Source organism: Sturnira hondurensis, unplaced genomic scaffold (genome assembly GCF_014824575.4).
Source record: "Sturnira hondurensis isolate 20B ecotype Veracruz unplaced genomic scaffold, ASM1482457v3 Scaffold0000780, whole genome shotgun sequence".
In the NCBI taxonomy this organism is placed as follows: Eukaryota; Metazoa; Chordata; class Mammalia; order Chiroptera; family Phyllostomidae; genus Sturnira; species Sturnira hondurensis.
Window position 1 is genome coordinate 12,334,951 of NW_028073411.1, and position 26,429 is coordinate 12,361,379.

General features: G+C 37.9%; 1 long non-coding RNA gene across 1 annotated transcript in view; it reads right to left on the bottom strand.

The window, feature by feature from the left end:
* LOC118989770 (uncharacterized) overlaps nt 1–18,900 on the bottom strand; it is a 50,468-nt gene extending 31,568 nt beyond the window's left edge. Inside the window, exons 1-2 of the long non-coding RNA XR_005067083.1 lie at nt 18,580–18,900; nt 12,322–12,376 (exon numbers count right to left, since the gene is read on the bottom strand). This is a non-coding gene — a long non-coding RNA (uncharacterized LOC118989770). The remainder of the gene's footprint in view (nt 1–12,321; nt 12,377–18,579) is intronic.
* Nucleotides 18,901–26,429: the final 7,529 nt, after the last annotated feature.

Sequence of the window (26,429 nt, forward strand, 5' to 3'; positions counted from 1 at the left end):
GTTCCATGTAGAAAACTGGTATTAGTTTGTGTGTTTGGTTTGTTTTAGTCTATTTTGGATTTATGTTTACTGAGTGCTTAGAACTGTGCCAGGTAGGTGCTCAGTAAATATTTGTTTAATGAATAAACAAAAATGGAAAGTTTTATTTTAAGTATCATTATTCATCCACTAATGATGATATAAGAAAGTATAATTAGGTCTGTGAATATGCAGACTAAAAAAGGATCAGCTGGACAGGAATATGGGGCACAGATTTGGATGAATGTGAGAAAACGATGATGCCTCAGTCTTAGCTTCTCAAGGCTTAGTTCATTAAATTCCTTGTTGAAAAAATCAAGATAAAAATATGAAACTAAGAGTAATATTAAATTTTTGGTAGTGTCTTCTTGATTTTGGCTTCAATTTATAGCCTGTTATAGCTGATAGAAGGACAAAAATATTTATGAAAAATAGCATGTATTTTTCATTAGGGGTGTCTTCACACTGCAGAAAGTGTGAAGAGGATACTCATCCAAGACTTTGCTAGGCACAATGGGACCCTCTAAAATTTAAATGCAAAGCATATTTTAGTCTTTTGTTGCATTTTATTATNAAGAGTAATATTAAATTTTTGGTAGTGTCTTCTTGATTTTGGCTTCAATTTATAGCCTGTTATAGCTGATAGAAGGACAAAAATATTTATGAAAAATAGCATGTATTTTTCATTAGGGGTGTCTTCACACTAGAACCAAGGACAAGCTATTTAATTTGGTTGATACTGAAAAATTTAAGAAGTTCTAAGTGTTACAGATTCTAGTCAAGCAAAGGAAGTTCAGATGTCCTGGTGTGAGTAACATTGTGGCTTCTTATATTTCTGTATTGCTACCAAATCAACACAATACATATGGACAAGCATTTTTTTTACTCAATATAAAAACCTACTATGTTAACCTCTAAAATGTGCCAGATATTCTGCAAAGTACTACAGACACCAAAACCAGGTGTGACAAAGTATAATTCATTATGGAGTGTAGGCTTCAACTATAACAACAGGTAAATGTATCATTAGTGGCTCAAAAATGGAGCAGGTAAACATATGATTAGTGGCTTAAATTAGTACTGATTTAAGTGGTAGAACAGTGAAGTATATAGAGCTCCAACAGAGAAAAAAGCAGCTGAGTTTTTTAAAAAAGAAAACATTGCATAGATAATAATTTCAGAGTTGGACCCTCAAGGACAAGTATTACTTTACATGGTTTGGAACGAAAGGGGTTTTAGTGGAAGAGGATACACATATGAACATCTCCATGAAAGAGTATGTTATGTTGAATGAGTAGCAAATTAATAATGGTTATAATAGCAAACTATTTTATGCACCAGATAGATGTTAAAAACGGATTTGTTTCATATCTATATAATGCTTGATCCTCATAGTAGTCCTATAAAATAGTATTATTATTACATCTATTTTACCAATGAAGTGAGAAGGTAAGACAGAAGAAAGGAAGGGTGAAGGAGTGAAGGAGTGAAGGAGTTTAAAAGGAGTTTATTGAGTGAAGGAGTTTAAAACTAAAATGAGTCCAAGGATGTTGACATAGTCACTGGGAAGTCCTCAGGCCAAAGACAGACAAGTTGTCAGAAGAGTCCTGTGTCCCAGGACTCTACTGTGTCTGCAGTAGTAGCTCTGCTGTTTACTGTCATTTGGGGGAAGAACCTGTGGGATGCCCAGCCACTGCCTGAATGTGGGGGTACAGTTCAGAGGGCAACACTTAGGACCAGTAGTCCATCTATGGCCCCTGCAGTTGAAGGTCTGAGAGGTGCATCCTCATGGTCACCACATGAAGAAACTGAGCAACTGGGAGATAATTCCACTGAGGTCATAGAGATAAAAATTGTAAATCTGCCTCAGGCAGTTCGGTCCCAGACTTGTGCTTGAAGCATAGTATGCCTTAAAACAAGAAAAAGTCATTTTAGAATTCCATTTGACTATACTCACTCTGGTAACTAGGCAACGGGTGGAACAACACAATGAAGAGAAATCTAAATGGAAAAGACCAGACAGGAGGTTGAGGCAATGATCCAGAAAAGAAATTTTGAAGATCTAAATAAAAAAGAGTAACAGAAGGAAATGGGGGCATTTTAAAATTCAGTCAGCAGAATCAATAGGATCTGGTGATTGACAGGATATGAGGAAGGAGAGGGAAGAGTGGGAAGAGTGGAAAACGACATAAATGTTTCTAGTGTTAGGATTGAGATTATTTGCTGAAACTGAGAAAATAATAGTGACTTGGAAAGAAAAAAGGGAATTCTTGCCTTGGTGTTTTGAACTGGAGAAGTTTTACATCCAAGACTTTGCTAGGCACAATGGGACCCTCTAAAATTTAAATGCAAAGCATATTTTAGTCTTTTGTTGCATTTTATTATTTATAACTATTTTGTACAATTTGAGAAATAACACTGGAAGTTAGGTATGTTTATAAGAGTAAGCAAGTTATTGATACTGAGATGGGTGCTTGATTCATATAGCTTCTGAATGACAGGGTCTATTGTAATAGATTACTATAAATGACAGTTGCCAGCTCTCTGCCCTCTGCACAAAAATGTTTCTTTTGGATGTAAGAAGATAAAAAGTTAAAGATATCAGTAGAAATCTAATTGAGGCTTTGAACAACAGACTAGAGAGTTGAGTGGCAACCTATGCAAAAAATTACAACTTACACTGAATATCATGTTAGAGTTTACAAGTTATTTAACCTAGTTTGAAAGTAGATCTTCCTAATAAGCCTGTCGATTGCCCAGGGAATATCTTCATTTTGTAGAACTCTAAGTGACTTGCCCAACGTCACATCTTGGGTAAAGGAGACAAGGGATGATGTCAAGTCTTCAGGCTTCATGTTCAGTGGGAAAGTTATGGAAAGTTCTTAAATTCGGAAATGGGCAAGTCATGGTAGTATTTGAGGAGGCCTTATCTTGTGTCCAAGAGCAGAGAAGACTCAAAGGCAAGAAGACCAAGGACCCAAGTGAGTAGGGTGGAGGCTGACCTTTCCATAAGATACAAACACAACTTCACAATTGTAATGTTACTGCAATCCTTACTTGCAACAGCAAGAGACCAAAGCACAGAACTGTCTCAATCTGGTGTATTACACATGACAGGTGAGTCACATTGGCTGGACAGTGCTGTGGTTCACAAGGCAACGTGTGGCCCGTGTAAGCCTGTTTTTACACCGACTTGATGAACAGTAAGGTCTTTGGTTCACCCACAGGCACCAAAGTTCAACTTTGTGGATGGAACTGTAGGACTAAAATAAGTGCAATTTCAAGGTGGTTAGCCAATGAAAGTATTCAGTATTTTCCCAACTAATACATTTATTTACACATCTGTACCTATAGTAGAAGAGGATGGTACATGAGGACTAAAGAAGGTCAGGCCAGTGAAAAGAAATGTAAGAGAGAACAAACTCACAGCTTTCAAGCAAATTTCAGAATTTTCTCAATGGGGAAAAATTATTTTATATAAAAAGATCACCTTTAACGGACATATTTGGGGACATAGGCAAAATGGGCCATTGTGACGTAAAGACATCATTGAATCACCTTCATCAGAGCCTCAGAGGAAATTTGGACTTTAGGAGATGTACAAAGTGAAAAAAACAGTGCTGTGGTGGAGACAGAAAAGAAGACAAAAAGTTAAAACAAGGAAATTAAATTAAAATGGCATTGAGAACTAGTGGCAGATGTGAGTGACAGATATTTTAAGTAGCATCTATATTTAAAACCTTAAATGCCCCACCCCACCCCAAATGTATCTCTGTGCTTTTGCACATGTGAGACCCTCTGACTAGAATTCTTTCCCCCATCTCTACATCTATTCATGCTTAAATATCCAAATAACAGGTCTTCTCTTCTGCGAAGCCTTTTCTGATGCTCCCATGCAGGGCTAATAGCAGCTTCCTCTGTCCCGCCCCCACTGTACAGTGGGTTTCTCATTGCTACATTTATAGGATCCTGCATGCTCACATCTGCTTACTGCCCCTTCCTCTGCACACTCTCATGTCACACTCTCAGTGAAGTCAAAGCTCGTGTCCTCTTGGTCTCTGTCACTCCAAAGCATAACACATGATCTGGAGCAGAGGCAGCTTCCAATAAATAACTGGTTTTTTAACTGCTTCCCTGTCTAATCTGAGGGTGAAAACATGACATATACATAGACCATTTTAGTTTCAGATTAGAAATTTGCAAGAAGTTTGGGCTGCCTAGTGCTAGGAATAACTCTGGGTATTAAAATAAAGAAGATTGTAAGGGGAGAAAACATTGTAGAGAGCTAAAGGGGATATTTAGGAAAAAATTTGTTAGAAAAGGAGAAAGAGGATCAAAAGAGAGATCATGCAATAAGGGGACTGAGGCCATCCCTCCAAATGATGGGTGTCAGAGGAGTGCCAGGGAGATGGCAATGACCTGGAGAAAATGGTGAGCGCAGAGGCCCCAGCAAGTACACCTCAGCAAAGCTTCCAAAAAATAACTCCTTAAAATTGGGACAATTGGGCTATAGCCCAAGTTTCTGTAATGCCTCATAATCTGCCAGCTATGAAGTTAGAAAGTAATGAAGAGAAATGGAGGAAGAAGGAAAGTGGGAGAAGGGATGATAGTACAAAAGAAAACAGAAGATAGAAAGAACAAGGAAAGAAAAAGGAAAGAATAAAAAAGTACTAGAGACGAAGAGAAATACATAAAGCTGATGGAGATTTCACTCACTTGACTGACCAGGTTTTATGTCTTCTATAATTAATCCAATAACAACCAAATATTGCAATATTCAAAAGAGATGGCCAGATGTTGCCAAATTCTTTAAGTATCTTTATTCTTTCTGAAATATTTTATAAATATCCAATCATGTCTTTATTTCTTTTTTTCAGCATTTTATGTAAATGTTATGCATTATGCACGCATACTATGCACACTCTTCTGCATTGTGCTTAAAATACACCTGCAAGTTCATTATCACTGCATAAACATCCTCCATGTGTTGGCTCTTTGCCAGCATTGCAGCTGAAGAACAGCCTCTTTTTAATTATTTATATTTTTAGACATTAGGTTTACATGATTGAGTTATCATATTTTTGGTTCATAGGGCACTTATCGTCATTAAATCTTGCATTGTTCTCTTTAATGATATTTTATTTGTTTAATCAATCAATTAATTAATTATTATAATTACATTCACAATCTTTACCACACAAGCCCAAAACTAAGATATTAGCTGGATATAACTATCAGTAAAGAGATGCACTTGGGACTTCACTGGGTTTTCTTGGTCACATTCTCAGCTACTAGCATTCTCTATCCTAAGGAAGAATGCAAGATAAATCTTACCTACTGCCTCACAAGTGTGCTCTGCAAGAACTGTCTGACAGAATCCATGGTGCTCTGCCTTGCCCCTGTGGTCTCACCCACCCACCTCAAACTTGTCATCAGCTTCATTTACCCCAATTCACCCTTTTGAAAACATCCCTTGAAGTTGCCATTGCTAGGGTGAGAGACTAGAATTCAGGGACAAGGATATCGAATTTGTCTGCTGCAATGGTGATGAGAGAAGTACCACCATCGTTATGGAAATGACCAAAGTTGTTTCCCCCTTCCTGACAAATATTTGATGAGACAGGGGCCCCCTTGCCCTCTAATCACAGCCATCTCCAGGAAGAAAAACAAGATTTACTAACACATGATGGAGAGAGGGCCGTGGGGAAGGGTATATGTTCCTATTCACTGAAGTCTTTGCAATATTTCACCTAACTCACATGCTGCTATACAACTAAAAAGCATAAAAGAATATAACATGAATGTTCCTTCATCTCCTTCTCCCTTCCATTTTTTCTTAAATATCATCTCCCAGGGCCACCCAACAACACGGTGCCCTCAGAAACTGCTCTGCCTCTGAGCCTGCAGATATGGGTCCCACACTTCCTCTTCAAAATCCACTAACCTGGTGGAAAGAGGAGGGAAGTGGGGAGGGCTGGGGGGTGGGCTGTGGTGGGGGTAAAAAGCAGAAAACTGTACTTGAACAACAATTAAAATAAAATAAAAAATAACCCTGGCTGGTGTAGCTCAGTGGATTGAGCGCGGGCCTGCAAACCAGACGATCGCGGTTCGATTCCCAGTCAGGGCACATGCTTGGGTTGCAGGCCAGTTCCTGGCAGGGGCCAGTTCCCTGCAGGAGATGCACAAGAAGCAACCATACATTAATGTTTCCTTCCTCTCTCTTTCCCTTCCCCTCTAAAGATAAATAAATAAAATGTTAAAAAAAATAAAAATAAAAAAATAAAAAACACCCCCTAATCTTACAGTGCACTTGCTAATCCACATGCAAATTTTTACCTCATCAGAGGATCAATGATGAGGTAAACCTATAGGAAAGTACACTTACTGTGGCTGCATCCAGATTGTATTTTAAAACCCCTGCTTTTAATCCATGTCCTCACTAAACTTCACGTGTATGCTCTGGCATTTCATTTATTTATTATATATCTACTTGAACAATTCGGAAGATGGGTAAATTCCAATGCTTTATCTTTTTAAAATTTATTTTTATTGAGGTGACATTGGTTTATAAAGTTATACAAGTTTCAGGTGCACAACTTTATAAAGCAACATCTATATTTGCTACGTCGTGATCACCACCCAAAATCTAGTTCCATTCATCGACATACAATTGAGCTCCCCCAATTCTCACCTTTGTTCAATCCATGGTGCCTCCAAATAGGTGAGTCTTGACACTGTGAAATAATTGAACTTAATCTCAGTTAGAACTTAAACCCTGCCCAGAAATAGTTTAATGTGTATTTCTAGTTACCCTGCTCTTCCAATCTTGGTAAAGTCAGATCCCTCTGGTGTCTTCTCGTTCTTAATAGATATCACTTTCTTGTACTTTAAACTGAAAATATTGGGAATTTCTAACATTAGTTCACAAACTCACCTAATATCTATCACTGGTGACATCAACCAAATAATTTCAAAGAGCTGTGGATGTGGGGAAGCCAGACTTGGACCGGGTTTAAGAATGTTTGTGATACAAAATTTTACCCAAAATATTCTAGGGTAAATCTATAAATGAACAATACAGAAATGAAATGTAGGAAAACTGTATCTCTTTCTTTCCTGTTGTAGACTGGAAGAAAAATGGATGCAGGGTAAGGTGGCTTTGTGTTATGTTTTCAGTCCTCCTCCTACTTGACGTTTTGGCAGCATCAGACAGTGAAGATCTCCCTCATCTGCAGGCACTCCGCTCTCTGGCTCCTGATGTGTTCCTAGCTCTCCAGCTTTCCCCACCCAGTCATTACATGTTGGAGATTCTCAGAGCTCATTCATAGACTCTGCTCTGGTCTCACAATGTTTACTCAGTAGGCAATTATGTTCATTTCCCGAGATTCAGTAATAATGTATTTGCCAATGATTTTCAGGTTCATATATGCTACGCAGTCTTCTCTTCAGATGTCCAGACCCAGTTGTTAAATGGACATCTTCATATGGGTGTTTAACAGATGCTTAAAATCCTTCAGTGCCTTCACCATGTCGTTATGGTACAATCTAAGTTCTAACGTACAAGATCTGGGCTCTGCTCTGCTCTTTCACCTCTTCTAGTGCCATTCACCTTCATCATCCAGTCTCTGGTCACACTTCAGCTCTCCAAATGGGCCACAAATTTCTCGTGCTTTTCCTATGGCTTGGAACACTCATCTCATCAGCTAGCTCTTTGTCCTGTTCATTCTCATCGTCAGATCTCTGATTATGTGACACTTCCTAGAGAAGCTCTCTTTGACTCCCCAGAGGAAGTACGCTTCCCCTTCTTGCATTCCTATGGCATGCCTTATTTCTGTATTACATACTAGCCCCTTCTAACTATATTTCAACCTCTTTCTTCAAAAACCTATTAACTCTATAAGAGTGATGTTCTGGCTCTTTTATTTACTGGCATGTCTCCAGTCCCTGTGGTAGTGAACCCTAGACACGTCCGCCACCGCCACTTCCCATGTTGCTTTGGGGCAGGACCTGCGTCAGTAACACTCTGGCCTCTTTCTTGTCCCCACCCCGACTCTTCTCTGACACTCTCTCCCCAGCAACAGAGCAGGAACTCAGCTGGTGCATGGATTTGAAAGGATTTATGGAAATATTACTTTCCCCTTTGGTCGCTTGGCTAACAGCTTTATCAATATGTTTTGATCTTCATCTCTCAATTTTTTAAACCTACTTCTCAATTAGTTTCAAGCTCAGGCAGAGAATGACAACTTTATTTATTGGGCCTTCCAAACAACAAAATAACCCAGTGCTCAGCCCATTGTGGCTATATAACCTGTTGAATAAATTTATGAAAAATCTTACTAATGAATTAAATTTGAGGATATGAAATAATGGAAAAATCAAAGATGGTTTTGAAATAAAAATTAAAAACAAGGATGGTGAGAAAAAGAAGAGGAGGTAAAAATAAAAGAAGAATTTGTAAAGAAGGAAGATTGTGCTAAGATATATAATGCTTATTATTATATAATCTTTAAAATAATCCTGTGCATAAAATAAAGACAGAGACTTAATTAAATTCCTTGCCATTTTTTTTTAAATCAGGAAAAAGATTCATGTTTTCAGAATACAGTCCCAAAGGAGCAAATTTTTGGATAAGAAAAATCAGAAATAATAGACTTAACGAGGAATTTGGAGAGAATGTGGCACATTGTGTTTTTGAAAGGCAAGGAAAACAGGTCCTTGAGGTCATGAAGAAAGTAGACAGCAAATCAGACTGAGACCAGGTTTTCTGGTTCAAAGCTCAAAGTCATTTTGTTGCTGTCTCCTTTAAAACGTGAGGAACTTAAAGAAAAATCAAAATAAAGATTTAATGAGAGATTGAGAAAACCAGATGAATGATGAAAAATGTAGCATTGGATGAGAAAGTGAAGGAAAAAGATAAGAACTGATTTCTAACTCATAGATGTTTCAATTTATTCAACATTTGGTATTTGTGATTTAATGGTGGTTTGGCATAGAGCACAGAAGAACAAAAATAATGAAAATATGATGCTGACAATATCATCTATCAATCTGGAATACAGAATCTTGGCAGGTCTACTCAAGATCAAAAGTCTTTCCTGGAAACAGCTTAGTACGCTCAACCAAATACCAATATTTCAGTTCTTTCTTCTGGGAGGGGGAAGTCATCTGTCAATAACACACACACAATTGTGGCCTGTTTTCCAAACAAAAACAAAGCAGCCAAGAGTTAAAGAGATCAGCATGGTATTTGGAGGACTTTTTCCTTATTCGAAAAGAAGTAGAATAGGAGATAGGTGATGGTGATTTTTAAAAATGTATTAGGGTGGCATTGGTTAATAAAATGATGTAGGTTTCAGGTATATAATTCTACAACACATCATTTGTATATTGTATTGTGTTCACAACCTCAGGTCAAGTTTCCTTCCATTACCATTTGTCCTCATTTGACATTAAAATGAAAGTTTATGCAGTGGAATACTACTGCATAGTAGTATTCCTTCCTCCTTCCCCCACACCCTCCTTTCCTTCTGGTAATCACCTTATTGTTGTCTGTGCCTAGGAGGGTTTTTTTTCTTTCTTTCTTTAATCCCTTCACTTTTTCACTCAGCCCCACCCTTCCCTTCTGACAGCTGTCAGTCTGTACACTGTATCTAAGACTCTGTCTCCACTTTGTTCATTATATTCTACATATGAATGAAATCATACTTGTCTTTCTCTGACTGGCTTAGCATAACACTCTCCAGGTCCATCAATGCTGTCAAAAAGATAAGATTTCCTTCTTTTTTATGGCTGGTAGTATTTTACTGCATAAATTTTCATTTTAATGTCAAACTTTATTGTTTACATTCTTTAGTGGTTTTATTTGTTGAAATTTTGAGACAATAGCAAGTATGGAGCCATCACAAATAGACCAACACATATTTTTTCTAGGTTTAATTTGATCGTATTATGTATATAGTGTATTGAAAGTTTATATGTACCATGGTCTTTGGTCTTGTGAGAATATGGTCTTTGTTACCAAATAATAGATAATGTTTTGAGAAGGCAAAGAAACTGCACAGGTGCCTGAACTTCTATACAGAGCTTATTCAAATAAGCATGGAGAAGAGAAGAGAATATCTGTTAATAAAAATAGTGAAGTTTTGCTAAACAGTGTTCTAAGATTCTACATAGATTTTCTCAGTTAATCCCCCCCATGGTATTTTCAGGAATGCCTGTTACTACACCTGTGATTCAGATATGACTTCTGAGTAGAGAGAGTAGATAACTTTTCCAACTTCCAGAGTTACAGATACACTGATTACACATCAAGAGCTCCATAAACATGACTCTGTTTACACCGAAGACATGTGTGAAAGAAGTCCAAAGCTTTATCTTATGAAGATAGAATTGTATTACAATTTCCTTAGTTCTATGGCTTCTGAGGGATCACGTAAAAAATAAAATCTAGTGTTTGGAGAACTACTGTATGGACTTTTTCCAAATCTTCCACAGGCAAAAGAAAGTTTCACGATGAGGTTGATTTTAAACCTAGCCCGTGAATTTTGGAATAGCAGTTGACGAAAATGGGAAAGAAGTCCTAGGCAAAGGGGAGAAGAAGAGGCAAGACACGGACAATGGAAGGAAGCAACATCTGGGGAAGAGCAGGCAGGCCCTAGGGTCTTCTGTGGGATTAGAGATGAGCTTGGCAAGGGAGGCAGAGGCCCACCAACAAAGCCCTTGCGTGTGAGGCTGAGGGGCAAGGGAGCACCTGCAGAGTTTTGAAGGCTCCAGTTTGCCCTGGATTGGTGCCTGGGTAGTTTGAAATTGAACCCAAACCTCCTGTTGTTTTGAATAGTCCCATTCTTGGCAAAGCATCAATTCAAGAACCTTTTAAAAGTTCATTAAAAATCTCAAATGCTTTTTGAAATACCAAAAGGCCCCAGCACTCCATTTAAATGTAAATATACTCGGGAGTTTAAATACTGAGATTTAAGAATGAATGGAGGAGAGTGCCTGGAAATAAATGTGGTTTGGAGAAAGAATTAGAAAAGCAATGAACAGTGAAGGGGGGAGCTCGGGAAAGACTTGAATGCATCCAATGATACAGATTCTTGGAAGTCATTGGAGCCTTGGCTGACACCCCCTAAGAATAATCGTAAGTCAGGGAATTCAGAAGCTGACATCAGGAGAGCCCCTGGATATCTGAATACAAGAGAATGAAAGCACGGAATGAAAGCTCAGCTGGGTTTGGGCAGAGTTTTGCTTCCAGGTGGCTGTTTGTGTTAGACATCTGTCAGGTCTGGGTCTGTGATGAGTGGTCTACAGAGGAGCTCAGTCCCATCCAGATGGTGCTCAGGTGTGGTGTCGATGGTCACCATCTTCCTCCTGCCTCCCAGTAACATCCACCTCATTGCACCTTCCTACGACTTCAAAAAGAAGTTGGTTTTATAGAATATGGTCTTGAAGACAAAGGAGATATGAGGGCTGATTTTTTAGATATTGCCATTCTGAAAAAGAAACTGAAAAGACAAGGCTGAAATGCAAAACTTGCCATTGTTTATCATGATGAAATATGCACAGTAAATATTTCTAATGCTAACTCCTTTATTAATCTTAAAATCGGATTATGACAAGACCTTTAGTTCTTATTTTATTAAATTCTATATACTTATAGGCCATATAAGTCATACAGAGATTTTTCTGTTTTTAATAAAATGTTTATGTTAAATATTTATATTCTTTATGTTTCTATAAAATACTATAGTTTTTATAATAACACATACATTTTTTAAATAATTTTAAAAATACAAAATGAACAATGAAAATATGTTGATAAAGTCACCACAAAGAGATAATAGTTGTTAATATGCTTGTTCAGATATCTTCCTAGTCTTCTACCAAAGCACACAAAGTTTTTAACAATCTAGAATCATGCCATATATATATGTTATGTTTAAAGATCTATGTTGTTCATATGTTTCTACAAAACAACGTAGAGATTCAAAATCCCTCTAAAAAAGTCTACCACTTGCCCTGTTAACCTTCAGTTTTAAAGGTTGTGAAATTACAAGCTACTAAAAACCTGATGATACAGTTATTCTGGGACAGTGGCACAGTGCTCTCTCCTGAATTAGTATATAACCTCGCAGACCCAGAGCTTCATTCTAGATAAGTGAAGACTCAACATCAGAAAACATTTCTTTAAAAAAAAAAGCACATTCAGTGTTATTGGAATGATTTCTAGAATCATGCTAAAAGGTCATGTGTAAAAAGGACAATGCTTTAGTAAAAACTGAACTTAACACAACCTGTATTACCCACCTTTGCAAAGAGAGTGACGCAGACAGCCTTGTGAAGCCTCCGGGAATTCCTAGGACTGAGGAAAGCCATGCTGAACTAGTGCTACATCTGCTCCTGCCCCGTGTGGCCACCTCGTTGCTGATAGGATTTGTAGTCTTGGCCAATTTGAATGGATATTCAATATAACCATGTTCCTGTGTGTTTGAACACCTGAATGTTTGTGTGAGCCCGTATTTTCTTCACGCTAGTTCACAGCCCATCAGGAAAGCAGTGCTCCATATACAAGTGGAATCAGAAACTTGAAATAGCTCTGGATTCTTCATAGTTGTATTTAAAATATTTCAAACATACAGAGAACTGTACAGGATAATATGATAATGTACCCAACAAGGAAATTTAACATGAGATAATTCCAATAGGCTTCTTTTGGGCCTTTTTGTTGTTAAAGTCAATATGTGTAGTTGTAGCTTTTTTTTGTTTCTCCCTGAGCCCATTTTCTTCCTTTCCCCAAATATAACCATTACTCTGAAGGTGAAGCCTTATTCTGTGAATGTCTAGTAGTTGTGTGTAGGACATCCTGTTGGGAGCATATGTCTCTGTGCATTTCTACACCTTAGCAGTTATTGCTCCATCGTTCTTATTGCCAACAATATTTCTAACATGTCTCAAGAGTTCCTTCCTGGGGATAGTCTCTCCAATATGAACTAGACTAACAGAAATGTCGTTCCCTGTTTGAAAGAAGGTTTTCTTTTTTTTAGAAAATCAAAACTTTGCTTAGATATTAAAAATGACCGGTACACTGCCTATCCTCCTTCCTTCCATCTTACTTGCATCCTCAAAAACATTAAAATTCCAGAGTATACTTTCAAACCAGTCTTTCAAAGTCCAATGTTTTTTGAGTTCCTCAGATCACAGGTATGTTTCAAAATGACTGCTGTAAGCATGCAGAGTTTGATTTGTTCCTGGCTCAGATTCGTTTACTAATGGTGTCTCAAATATTCTCATTAAAACCCTGCATGAAACAAATTATAGAAAAAAAATCATAGCTACATGATCTTATATATAAAACTACAAAAATTAAAATAAATGCATAGTAATCTATATTATATTTTACATTAATATATTTACTTAAAATAAAAACTGCATGCATATTTTTAAAGCACACATTTTGTTATCCACATATAAAATTGGGTTCCTATAACATTCTGGTTCTTTCATTCAAACTTTACATGGTAAATTATGTCTCAGGTGTATGTAAACATTATATTATTGATTAGAATGTGGCTTCCTCAGGGATAAGAACTGTGTCAATTTAATTTATTATTTCTGTATTGTGCTTTTCAGTGATTCTTGGAAGATAATAGGTATATAAAATATATGCCCTGGCTGGTGTAGCTCAGTGGGTTGAGCTCAGACTGTGAACCAAAGGGTAGCCAGTTCAATTCCCAGTCAGGGCATATGCCTGGGTTGCAGGCCAGGTCCCCAGGGTGGGCTATGTGAGAGGCAACCACACATTGATGTTTCTCTCCTTCTTTTTCTTCCTCCATTCCCCTCTCTCTAAATAAATAAATAAAAGCTTTAAAAAAATTGGAATTATAAATTTGTAACCCAGACTGTAGTATAAGCAATGGCAATATCACATAAAGAATAGAATACCAAAACAAGAATTTTGAGAAAATCTGGATGTCTGTACTCTGCTTTGGAGATAAACTGAGGTGCACAGGCAATCAAGGGTCTGAATTAGGGAACCTGCTTGCTAATTATCATATGGAAAAAGGAACAAACCTTGGTAGACTGAATAAAGAAAAGTCAAAATGTAAAGTCAAAAGTGAATGGCCAGCAATTGGTCAGTGATAACTAGAACAAGCATCTTTTCCACCTTTAAAACAAGGAAACTGCTCAGCAAACAAGTTTGTTTGCTTGTGCATTTGTTTTATCAGAGAGGTACAGTCACAAAAAATAACCTAAAATATGGAAAGAGACAGACATTAGTAATGAAAAACAGAACTTAGGCCCTTATTTGCTTGGGACATTGTTATTGAATGCCACATGCACTGATAAGAAGAATTAACTAAAAATTTTTAGTGAATTCTAAAGACTAAGTATACATTTGTGAGAGTATGAAGTTGCTCTGGGCCACAAACATAAAGCTATTTATGTACTCTTCCCAGCTTTTTCACCAGCTTCTCACAAATGAATATGTGGAGAGAGTACAAGAAAGCTTTTACCATGCCCTGGGTAGGGGAGAGGCACAGGAGTCACTGCTGTAACTCTGCTCAGTCCTGAAGTCACTATCTCCCCTATGAAACAAAATAATTGACCTGCATAAAGCAAAGTAAACAAACTTTAGCCTGAAGGCATTGGTGGAAACTCAACTGGGGGAAAGGAACAGAAAACAAAATCCCATCCCTGGGAAATCAGGAAGAACAAATGCAAGACAGTATTACATTGGGAGAAGGGCAGGGACACTGGAAAAGCTCGCACTTTCAAGGTTTAGGTTCACAGTGCTGAAGAGTAATGTGTAATTAAAATACCAAAGTATTCCCCAGGACCTTCTCCCACACACTGGCAAGCAATGAGTAAAACAAATATTAGAACACAGGACAGGGAGCTTCAGGAGACAGAATTTCTCTGGGAGCAGAGAAATTATTAGATAAAAATTTTAAATAACTATGATTTGTATTTTAAAGCCTGTATTACAAAAAAATAGAGGACAAAATACAACGTCAGATATATAATGTCATCAGAAATGAAAGTCATATGAATAAAAATAAAATTGTGACATTTAAAATAAAATACCAAAATCACAATAACAGGTATGGAGAATGCTTCTAATGGACTTGCTGGTAGACTCAACACAGTCAAGTAAAGAAGACATGAGCTTAAAAGAAATGAACAGAAATTAACCAAATTGAAATACAAAACAAAAAATTAAGGAAAAAGTAGAGGAGAACATCAGAGAAATGAGGGACAATATAAAAGAGTCTAACATATGGAACTGAAATAACAGATGGAGAATAAAAGAAAAAAATAAAGAAATAATAACTGTGAAATTTCTGAAATTATTAGCAGATACCAACCACAGATCCAAGGTCTGAGAACATAAAACAGAATAAATACTAATACAACTACACCTACTTCTAACATAATCATGTTTCTGAAATCCACAAAAATAAAATCTTGAAGGTAGCCAAAAAGATATTACAGAGAGAAACATTCATAAGAATTACAGCAGACTTTCATCAGAAATCATGTAAGCAGAAAAGCAATGGAATAAACTATTTAGTATGCTGAAAGAGAAGCTCTGAATTCTATATTCATTGAAAATATTATTAAAAAAATATGGAGATCACTTTTGGTTTCAACTCCAACATGTAACAAACTTTGGAAATTGTGACTTCCATCTTTACAGCAAGACATAGCAAAACAAACTAACTATCAATGACATTTGCTGAACCTGTCATTGAACTGAAGTAACATGGCATACTACTATCGTAAGATCTAGAGAGCTGACCAATCCAATCCAGAAACTCACAGCTGAGATCTATTTACCTAGAGCACAAATCCCTGGAGCCCTACCCGGTAAAGAAACTTAAATAGTGTTTTTAACTAATTGTTGAAGGCTGAATGCAGATTAATATGAGAGATTATCTCTTTGGAACCACAGACTTAAGGATTTCCTGGATTGAACCTCCAGGAATCTCAAGATGTTTTAACAATGAAAACCTGAGAAAAAATTCCCTTAAAATATAAAAAAAACCCTGGCTGGTATGGCTCAGTGGATTGAGCACAGGCTGTGAACCCAAGGGTCACGGGTTCGATTCCCAGTCAGGGCACATGCCTGGGTTGCAGGCCAGGTCCCCAGTGCGGGGTGCAGACACAGATTGATGTTTCTCTCTCTCCCTCTCTTTCTCTCTCCCTTCCCCTCTCTCTAAAAATAAATAAATAAAATATTTTCTTAAAAATTCCCAAGTTGCCTTGTCAAGAGGAAGGGAGGAGTAATCAGTGTGAAATATGGGTCAACTTTTGTTGTAACAAAGATCTATTCTCTAAGGGTAAAGCCCATCTAGTAATAGATACTGATATCTATTGATTATTCGCAGAGCATATTTTGGGAAAGGTTTGGCAGAAATGATGCATGTGTGTGTAACAGAGAAAGTAATTAGTCATACAGCTATTCTTGTGAATACTGGCATGGTATCTGTTCTCAACTCTCTGGTAATAACCTTTGAACACACCTAGCTGTACATAGTGTCCATTAATTGTGTGATTTTAAATATATGCATTGTGCCAAAGCAAACCACAAATACCATTTAAGAACAGCTAGTAGGAAACACTATGATGTTGGGAGATCTGGGATGACATTCTGCCTTCTCTGAAAAAAAAAAAATGCCTTTTCTAAAATACCTTTGCTGTCACAGTCAAAAATACCCTTTAAAGAAGGAAAAAATTAGCAATGTCATTGAAATATTTCTTTTTATGAAAGTCCGGTTTCTTAGGAGGGAAGAGGTTGATAGGGCTTCCAGGGACATAGAAGGTGGCTTCAGAGTGGCAGGGGAAAAGTGAAACATGGGGGCTGAAGGCTCCAAAGATGAGTTCTACTAATTTCATAATTTTCGGTAGACTTGTGGGTGGATTCCTGCTGTAGCCTACTTAAAATGATTGATAAATCTGATACATAAAAATGACTCAGCTCCCCAGATGTGGGATACCTGGGAACAATCTCTGAACACAAAACTTCTTTGAATTGTGACCTTATAAATCAAGACCTTGCACATGCTGGGTCAGAGGGCAAGACACATGGTTGGTGGGTGGATCTGGGGATTTTCACCTTCTTGTTCGTAGATCCCTCCAACTATACAACAAGAGAGAATGCTGGATTTTTTCCTTATGCACTTATTTTGCCTCCTTTATATCAAGCTGTGCTTTTGAGAACAAATTGGAATTAACTAGGCCCTTGCTAAGTTGCATGAAAACACTAAAATATCAATACCTCTCCCCCATTCTGTACATGTTCCTGAATTCCTTTTATTCTCCACAGAAATCTCTTGTGCTAGAAAAACAAACGGCCCTTTGAGTCAAACTCATGTCTGTTTATACCCCATGGAGAGCTGGGGATACATAGATTAAATCAAGGCTGACTTTGCTCAGAAAGAATGAAAGGAAAAAAAAAACTTCTCAGGAGCATTGTCTTAGCTGAGCTGTGTTTAATCACTCTCTAGGAGAAGATATATACTATGGTCTCCTTGTTTGGCCTTTTTATTATTGCCTGAAGTACCATCCATCAGTCCCTAAAACTCAGCCATATCTACCTATGTTTTATGACCAGAGTCAAGAACCCTCTCTTTCAGGAAGTCACTACTGACTTTTCTCAATTTATGATACTAGCTCTTCTTCTAGTATATGCTACATGTAAAAACTAGTTCCTAACAGGATACCCTGAGCTCACTCTGTCCAGTGATCCCAGGTTTACTGTTAGTGGAGCCTCAGACACTGCCCCTCTGCAGCACTCATTGGTATTCAGCATGCACTCTAATGAGGTGGCTATTTAGTGTTTCCATGCCTGTAGCTCTGGTCTCGGGTGGCAAGAGGAAATTCTGCAAAAAGGAATAGTCATCCTTATGCCCCACTCATAGCTTCCTGTAACATCCTTCTTTTCTCCCACATTCTGTAATAATTTTTTCATCTTTCACAAGCATCAACTCATTGAAACTGCACAATAGTTTGCAAGGTAGTTTCTCATCATTGTCCTTGTCACCAGAAAGTAAGATGCAGTGAGATAAGGCACTTTGATAAAACACATTCTGCTGAAAAGTGATGAAGCCAACCGTACCAAAGACATAAAACCCACTCCACCTTCTTCTCACTGGAACCCATTTATTCTGTCTTTCCTATAAAAACCAATTTAATTTAATGCTTTGCATAGAATGGATAGTGCTAAGTCATATCAGATTAAATTGTGGCAAGACTCAATAAACTAGCGGAAAAGAAATAGTTTTAATCTAGAAAGAGTCTGCATTCCCATTACCTTAAAAACATCTTTAAATTTTAGTTCACTTTAAGGAAAAGGAAGCTGCAAGTCATAACAAATTCATTAGGAATGAGGTTTACACAGGAAATTTAATGTAGCAATCCAATCAGAAAACCTGTATTGAAATCACAGATCTTGCCTTTACATTGAAACGTTGCTAAATGAGTAGACATTATTCTGTTATCAGTTCAAATAAAATATTTAAGGGAGTCATGCATCATTGCTTTTGATTCTCCAATTTAACTTACCTTTCTGATTAGCCAGCCAATGACTGGCTTCAGTGGAATCATCTAAGAGGCTGTCTACTGCAACGTAAAACTACAAACCACAAAAGCCTCCAAAGATGGCACTAAAGAAGAGGGATGGAGGTCCAATCCACAATGGAGATAGACACATTGCTGAGTTTGGGTGTGGCTGCACTTCCATTTGGTGTTCTTTCCCCAGCTGCGCTCTCATTCTGAGGACTCCATCATGACTCGAAAGTCAGCCAGGAGGCCATGTCAGCTGTGTGCACAGGGATCTTGTCCTCTGAGAGCAGCTTCACGTATTGTCCTTGGTCTCTGGGATGAATCATAATCTCAATGTAGGCAGCTCATTGGGCAGGTGTTGGGGGTGCTTTATTGAACTGTAGCAAGGGTAGATGGAAAGTGCACAGTGAGTTGGGCACCTGCACCTCAGCTTGGGCTCGGATGCCCAGAGCAAATTCCATCCATCACGCAGGGTTGGTGAAGCTTGAAGGTGAGAGCCAAACCCACAGACACCATCTGGGAAGTGGAAAGAACCTGTAAAGCAGAAGTCAGAAAAATTGGCTTTGAGGCTTGGCTGTGGCTCCTAACAACAGGAATATTCTAATCAAGTCATAAAATCGCTCTAGGATTCAATTTCCTTTACCTATAAAAATGTAGATAATAATTTCTACCACGCCTGTCTCTGAAGTTTCTTGTAAATAGAGGGAAGAGAAAATATTCCCTGAATCTCTTCTAGAGAGAACCTCTGACCCTTGCTTCATGTTGAGGCCTCTGCGCCTTTCCATTAGCAGCTTCTCCTAAGTGAGGTATTCTACATTTACTAATTGGTAAATGTAGAATACTAATGGAGCATGTTTTATTAGTGGGCCTTAAATATCATTGTTTGCATCAATGTTGTCATCAACTTTGCTCCTTGTAAGTTGACTTGGCTAGGTTTCTCCTCCTGGTGAGGGCAAATCTCTGTGGCCCCTTTTGGGGCTCAGCCTTCTCTATCCATTGAGGACTTGGTGTAAGGGAATAGACTCCAACTCCAAACCTTATTCTTACACTCCATTAAAAGCCCAGCTGTGAGTACTCTACACTTGGTTTCTTATCTGACAGTTCATGGTTTGTGTAACAGTTTGGTCAGAACCCTAGAGAATAGGGATTACATGCTAAGACAACAAAATACCACTCCAAATCCTTAACAGGAAAGATCAGAGGAGAAATTTTCTGTGAAATAATGTATTCAATATAAGACAGAATAAAAGGTACAAATGATAAATATAATCACTTCAGTGTTGTGAATGGTTGCAAAGGGGAAAGGAGGAAACATCAATTTCTCAAAGAAGTGCAGAAATGTGATCCTCGCTTTGTTTTCATAAGTGCTACAGAGTTGTACCTACTAACCAGTGCTGCTTACTTCCACCCAAAATGCACCTTGGCTTAGATGGATGGCACACAACTTTCTGTTGAGCAATACTTTTTTAAGTTCAAGCAAGATATCTCAGAAAATGCAATTAATGATCTTATACCTCAGTTTTCCTGCCTTTAAAATGATCGTCACTGGAGTTCTTACATCAGCAAGGGGTTTGGAGGAACAAAGGAGATAATAGGTAGAAAAATTTGTTCTAAAGTAGCAAACAGAAATATACACACAAATATGTACACATACATGTGCATTTATTTATATGTACATATGTGTGTATAGGGTAGGTCAAAAGTAATTTTACAGTTGTAACTATGCAAAACACAGAGTTTATTCTTGTATTATGATTTATTAATCACTGTATTGATATTATTTTCCATACTAACAACTGCAAACCGACTTTTGCCCCACCTAGTATATATGTATGTAAATGTTAAGACAACTTATCAACATATTTATGCATAACTTATCCAAATATATAATGCATGTTATGTAAACATTGATAAGTTTCATTAAACATTCAGTGAAAACCTACTAAGAACAAGTAAGCACTGTATCTGACCTGTGATGTACTAGTCACTATGCTGGTCACATGAGTTAAATCTTAACATTTCTGTGGAATGAGTTACCTTTAAAAATATACTTATTTCTAAATTTTGAGATAAATTGCATTCCCCCCTGTCACTCTTCTTGCTTTAGGCATGCTTTCTAAGACTTAAGTTTTTGTAGCATATGTCTTTTTACTGGAACCTCAACCCAACTTTTATGAGTTGGAAATTATTGCCAACTTTTTACAGAGAAGCACAATAAGCAACGCAAGCCTCAGAGTAATGCTCTTCACTGGTCATTAACCAGACGCAGCAATCTTTCACAGCTTTTGATTGAGTAAAGTCAGGTGATTCTTATCCCTAGAACTGTCACACTCCGTTTTAACCTGATTACCTTGAGTGAGGTATGATGAGGCCGGATGTAGACCAAGAGAGAGCAATTAAAAGTTTTACAGTTTTATTATGCTCGGCATTCCTGAGAGAGAACACAGCAAAACATGCAGGGCCACGTGGGGATGCGTGGGAGCACTGTCAAGGCAGGGAGGGAGGAACCGTGAGTCATCATTTTTTTCCTTTTTTTAAAAAAATATATTTCATTGATTATGCCATTACAGTTGTCCCATTTTCCCCCTTCATTCCCCTCTACCCTATACACCCCTCCCCCCATTCCTCCCCTTTAGTTCATTTCCATGTGTCACAAGTTCTTTAGCTTCTACATTTCCCATATTATTCTTGCCCCCTCCCTGTCTATTTTCTCCCTACCATCTTTGCTATTTATTCTCTGTGTCTTCTCCCCCCTTTTCCTCCCCCTACTCCCCTGTTGTTAACTTTTGTTTTAGGTGTGGTTGTTAATAACTGTGAGTTTTCTGTCTTTTCACTGTTCATAATTTTTCTCTTCTTTTTCTTAGATAAGTCCCTTTAACATTTCATATAATAAGGGCTTGGTGATGATGAACTCCTTGAACTTGACTTTATCTGAGTCAGCATTTTTACTGTAGTTTCTACAGGTGGGAATGGACAAGACAAGGCAGGAAGTCTTAGACTTGACCAGTGTAAACAATTTCTGCAGGTTTTGGGACGTGGGCTGTCCTTGGCTGCCCAGTAGCTGGTCCTGGGAAAACTGAGGCAGGTGTGTTGTGGCCTGAAGTGTGAGATCCTGTAAAAGGAGAGGATGAAGGTCCTAATTGCCTGCTCAGTTAGGAGAACAGACCAGCTTCTAACCAGAACTCCTACGCTGGATTAAGACAGCAAACACACACACATAAATATATATTATTCCACCTCATATTCAGAGAACAAATTTGATAATTTATTATAATCTTCTATTTTTTAAAAATAATTAGGATAGTATATGGATTTGTAATATAAAAAGAGATTCAGTATTAGGCCAAGTCTCAGCTATCCTGCTTACTAAGTATATGAAGTTGGACAAAATATTTAACTACTTTGTGTCCCTGTTTTCATATATATAACGCTAGAACATAATTAGATAGTGCCTTATAATGAGTTGTCTATACATATTACCTTAAAATGTAAATAAAATGACATAAAGCTGTATTTGGTCCCTCGGAATAGTTTATAAAATTCTGCCATCCTATCCTATTCAAATTATAGCATTTAAATTATAGCAAAAGAGAAATTAGAACTTGTTATGGAATCTAAAATCAAGAATTTTGGACTCAAGTACAAATAAAATGAAACTATAACATTTGAAGACCTTGGAATCTATTAAAATAATAACAATAAAGACTCCTGTGAAAACTAATGAATGTTTGTATTACCATATCCATTTTAATCATAGAGTCATTGAAAATCAGTAAAGGTAATATATCATGTATTCAAGATATTTTTAATATATTTAACTCATTCATTGTCCTATTACTAATGCAGAAATAAATTATAAAGAAAGAATGTTAGACTAGAGTAGAACCTTGAGAATCACCTGGTTTAGCACCACCATAGTAGAGATGGACTCTTCCACGGTGAGAGAGGAATTCCACCTGTTAATGTCCTCAAGAAACTGAGTCCTCAGGACAGCTGGACAAGAGCAGATTAAAGTCCATTTCTCTCAGTTAGTCTTTAGATTTCCCAGAAGGCCAAGCATCAGATATCCAGAGTCAGAAATAGAGGTCAGAGTCAGAAACCCTATTAAAGCAGAAATTTGTGATTTCTTCACTGCATACAGTCTGTAAAAACTCCAGTTCTAGTGTTCTTCCTCAGCAGAAAAACTTGGAAATAAACATTGGGTGAGGGTCACAACAGCTCTGTTGGTTTGCAAAGTCCCTCCTCACTTTGATCCTCACTGTTAAGATGGGTTGTCTATAATACTCATCCCACAAGAACGTTGTCAAGATTTAATTCATACAGCCAGCATGGTGACTAATACACGGCAGGTCAGATACAAGCACTCATTTGTTCACTATATGTTTATTGTAACTTATCAAGCACCACAATACCTTTATAGGTCTTAATGGATAGTTCTATTATTGTTCCAAAGCCCTTCACCTATTCCTCAAAATGAACAGAGATAGGAAATATGGAAGCATCCTCCATTTAACATCATCAACATGTACAAAGATTGTCTACAGCACTCTGTGTCTCATAGGATGTTCTCTTAGGTCTCCTTTCACAACCATTCATCGCTTACTTTATGCTTCTGTGTTGCCATTTGTTAATATCCAAGTGCTTGATACTAATCATTTTGGTGAGGAAAACAAAGCTGTTTCAGACATAGAGAGAAACTCTGTGCATCACTAAAAACATCTTAAGGACCAAGTCCCTTAATGACAGGACCGGTGATACCATTCAATCTTGTCGGACTACTAGGATTGGGGTAGGCAAACCTGTCACTTGCCCCAAGCCAAGCTGCACAGAGATTAATGTTTACCTTACCCTGTGTGGAAGCACACAGAAAATAAACAATGTGGGAACAAGGTTCACCATCTATTTTTAAATGCTTCCTTCTATTTTGGACTGAACATGTACAATTTTTGTTGAGCAATTTCAGCTAATTGTTGGAATAACATTTTTGGGAACAGATTGCAAACTTCAAAATGGAAAAGATCATTTTAGGGAGGGAAGCTAGGCAGCTGTCAGGGAGTCGGAATTAACATACATTTGCATAACAGATGTACAGTAAGGTGTCTATGACAGACAATCACTGAATATTAATGCTATAGACCACGACATCATTTGCGTAAATGCTGTCTGCTGGGTACTGAGGTTGGTGTGCTCTTTGCAGAAGACAAAGGGCCAGAGAATGGAACAGATGCACCAGATACGCCAATGCATCTTAATTTATGACATCCTCATGAAAGACCTTGTGGTGTGATTTCAGATTCTATTACAAATAATTTGGAGATAAAGGCACTAAGTAATTATCTTTTCCCCTACAGTTAGTTTCTCTCAAAGGAAGAGGATTCATTTGTGGGCTGCTATTGTAATACTCTCAGGAGAGTGGCATTCTTTTTGTGAAGTGGGGGTAGGGCGAGGAAGAAAAGGAAAGCGCTCCTGAAAGTCAACATTGCGCATTCAATAGATTTGGCTATTAGCATGTTGTCAGACACCTGTCACAGAGCAACTCATCCCCTATTTGAATGAAGCAGCAGGTGATTCTATGGCAGGTTTCAAAAGGTATTTTTTAAATAGTGAATTAGTGTTGAAGTGTAAAACACTTTTTGTTAAGTCAATGTTACAAACATATGTTCAACTTGTTCAATGTGCAAAGCATGGGTTTCTTTTCATTGGCACCTTAATCAATTCCTTGCTGTCTTCCAGCCAGTCTCCAGAGGACATTCTCCCCCCAGTGATTATACTCCACAGAATTGTTTGTCTTCTTGACCTCTCAATGAATAGCCAGTTCTTGATTGGCTAATTAAAAATGTCATGCCTTTGATTAACATATATTTTAGCACATAACACGTGCCAGACGTTGTGGTAGGTGCTGGGCATGCAAAGGTACAGCTTTCATTCTAAAGGGTCACTGTCGAGTGAGGATGACAGGCAGTCAACATATGTTTATTGAGCAGTTACTATGCATTAGTCATGGTCAAGGTGCTGGAGGTGCAGAAATAAAACTGCCAATCCTTGCTCTCAAGGCCCTTTATTTCTGGTGGTAGGGAGATAATCAATTGGTGGCTAAATAAATTAGACAATGTCAGGTACAGGTAAAATAAGGTCATGTGAGAGAGAGTGATCAGGAGTGTCTGCAGATCAGGCAGATCTGCCTTGTTTGAAATTGCAAAACACTGTCATATTAACAATTGACCTGAATGGTGAGGAGACAGCCATAAGAAGTATCTGGAGTAATATCAGTTGAGAAGAAACAGCTAAGGCAAAGCTCTTGAGACATAGTACATAAAGATGCAAATAATTTGTTATCAAGGAGGCAAGTTCAAGTATGATGTACTTTGTACTTGTCATGGATAGGGACAAAGGAGAGAGCACCTGGTCCAGCTATTTGAGAGTGAATGTTGAGGGAGTTGGCAGAGAGAATTTTTTTCTGCAGTCTTTTCTGTGTTGAAGCCCACCGTGTGGAGAGAAATTGTCTTCTAAAAACAGAACGCAGCATATACAGAGACCTTAGAGGGAGAAGCAAAAAGTCAGACACTCACTGAGAATTGGGGTTTGCCTGTATGTAACTAGATCATAAATTATGGGGGGAGAGGGGAGTGTCAGAATATAAAGCTGTAAAAGTGGAGTTAGGGTTAGATTGAGAAGAATTTGTGTGCTAAACTGTGGTGGGTTTTTGTTTTTAATTTAATTTTTATTCAAGTATATTTGATATACAGTGTTATGCTGGTTATATTCATTGCAGGTGTACAATGTAGTAATTCAACATTTTTATACCTTACAGGGTGATCACCCCACTAACTCTGGTGAACATCTGTCTGTGGAGCTTTGCATGTTAGGAAATAAGCAGACTTCTGATTTACAAATTTGGAGATATTAAAGCATCTTGTAAAGAGGACAATGGAATATGCTAAAACATGCGCCCTTATATTTGGGGAAAGCTCATTTATGGGGACAAACAGAGCCACTTTAATAATAACTCAAAAGTCATTGGGTTCTTGCCACAGAGACTTACCCAGGATCTTTAAAGAATGACCCCCAAATCCACAAGAAAGTAAAAACAGAATGCCCACTCATCTTCCTCCTCCTCTCCTTTGCTTTAGGGTTATTTGCTCACAAATAGTTTGGAGTGCTTGGGACTGTCCATGTGTACAGATACTAGGGGAGAGCACGGAAATCTACCCCAAGCTGGGGGCTTCTCTTGTGTTTCTAATGATGCCTCCCCCTGTGATGCCAGAATCTAGCTACATTTCTAGAAAGAGGGGTTGAAAACCATCATTCTACCTAATGTCATACTTAGTACTAGAGCAGTAGCCACCTGTGCCTCAGTCTCTTAAGGACTTCCTTAGGGACCAGTTCCTCAGATGGTACTTGGGCTTCTCTCTTTACAACCTCTAACTTTAAAAGCTAAAATGCATTATGCACATACTCTCTTCCAAGCTCTGTGCTACATACTAAACGTGCAAGATCTTATTTTAGGCTCATGATGTCCCTTTGATATTTTACCCAATTTAATAAATGAGAAACAAAACTCAGAAGGAGTAAGCCATTTGCCCTAGGTCTCACAACCAGCAAATGACTGGGCTGCCTTGGGTACTAAGGTAGGCTGACTGCAGAGCCCCTATTTATAACCACTGAGATTTACTGCCCTTCCAGAGACCTCATGGATGAGTTCAAAAGGCAAGGTATCCACCAGGCTTGTCATCCTTTCTGTCTTTGGGTTTCTACATAGTCCCTTCCTTCAAATACAAATACCCCAATTACCATGACATTCCCAACTATGCTTGTGTCCAACTTTATTTAGGTTTGTGAGAAGAATTTTT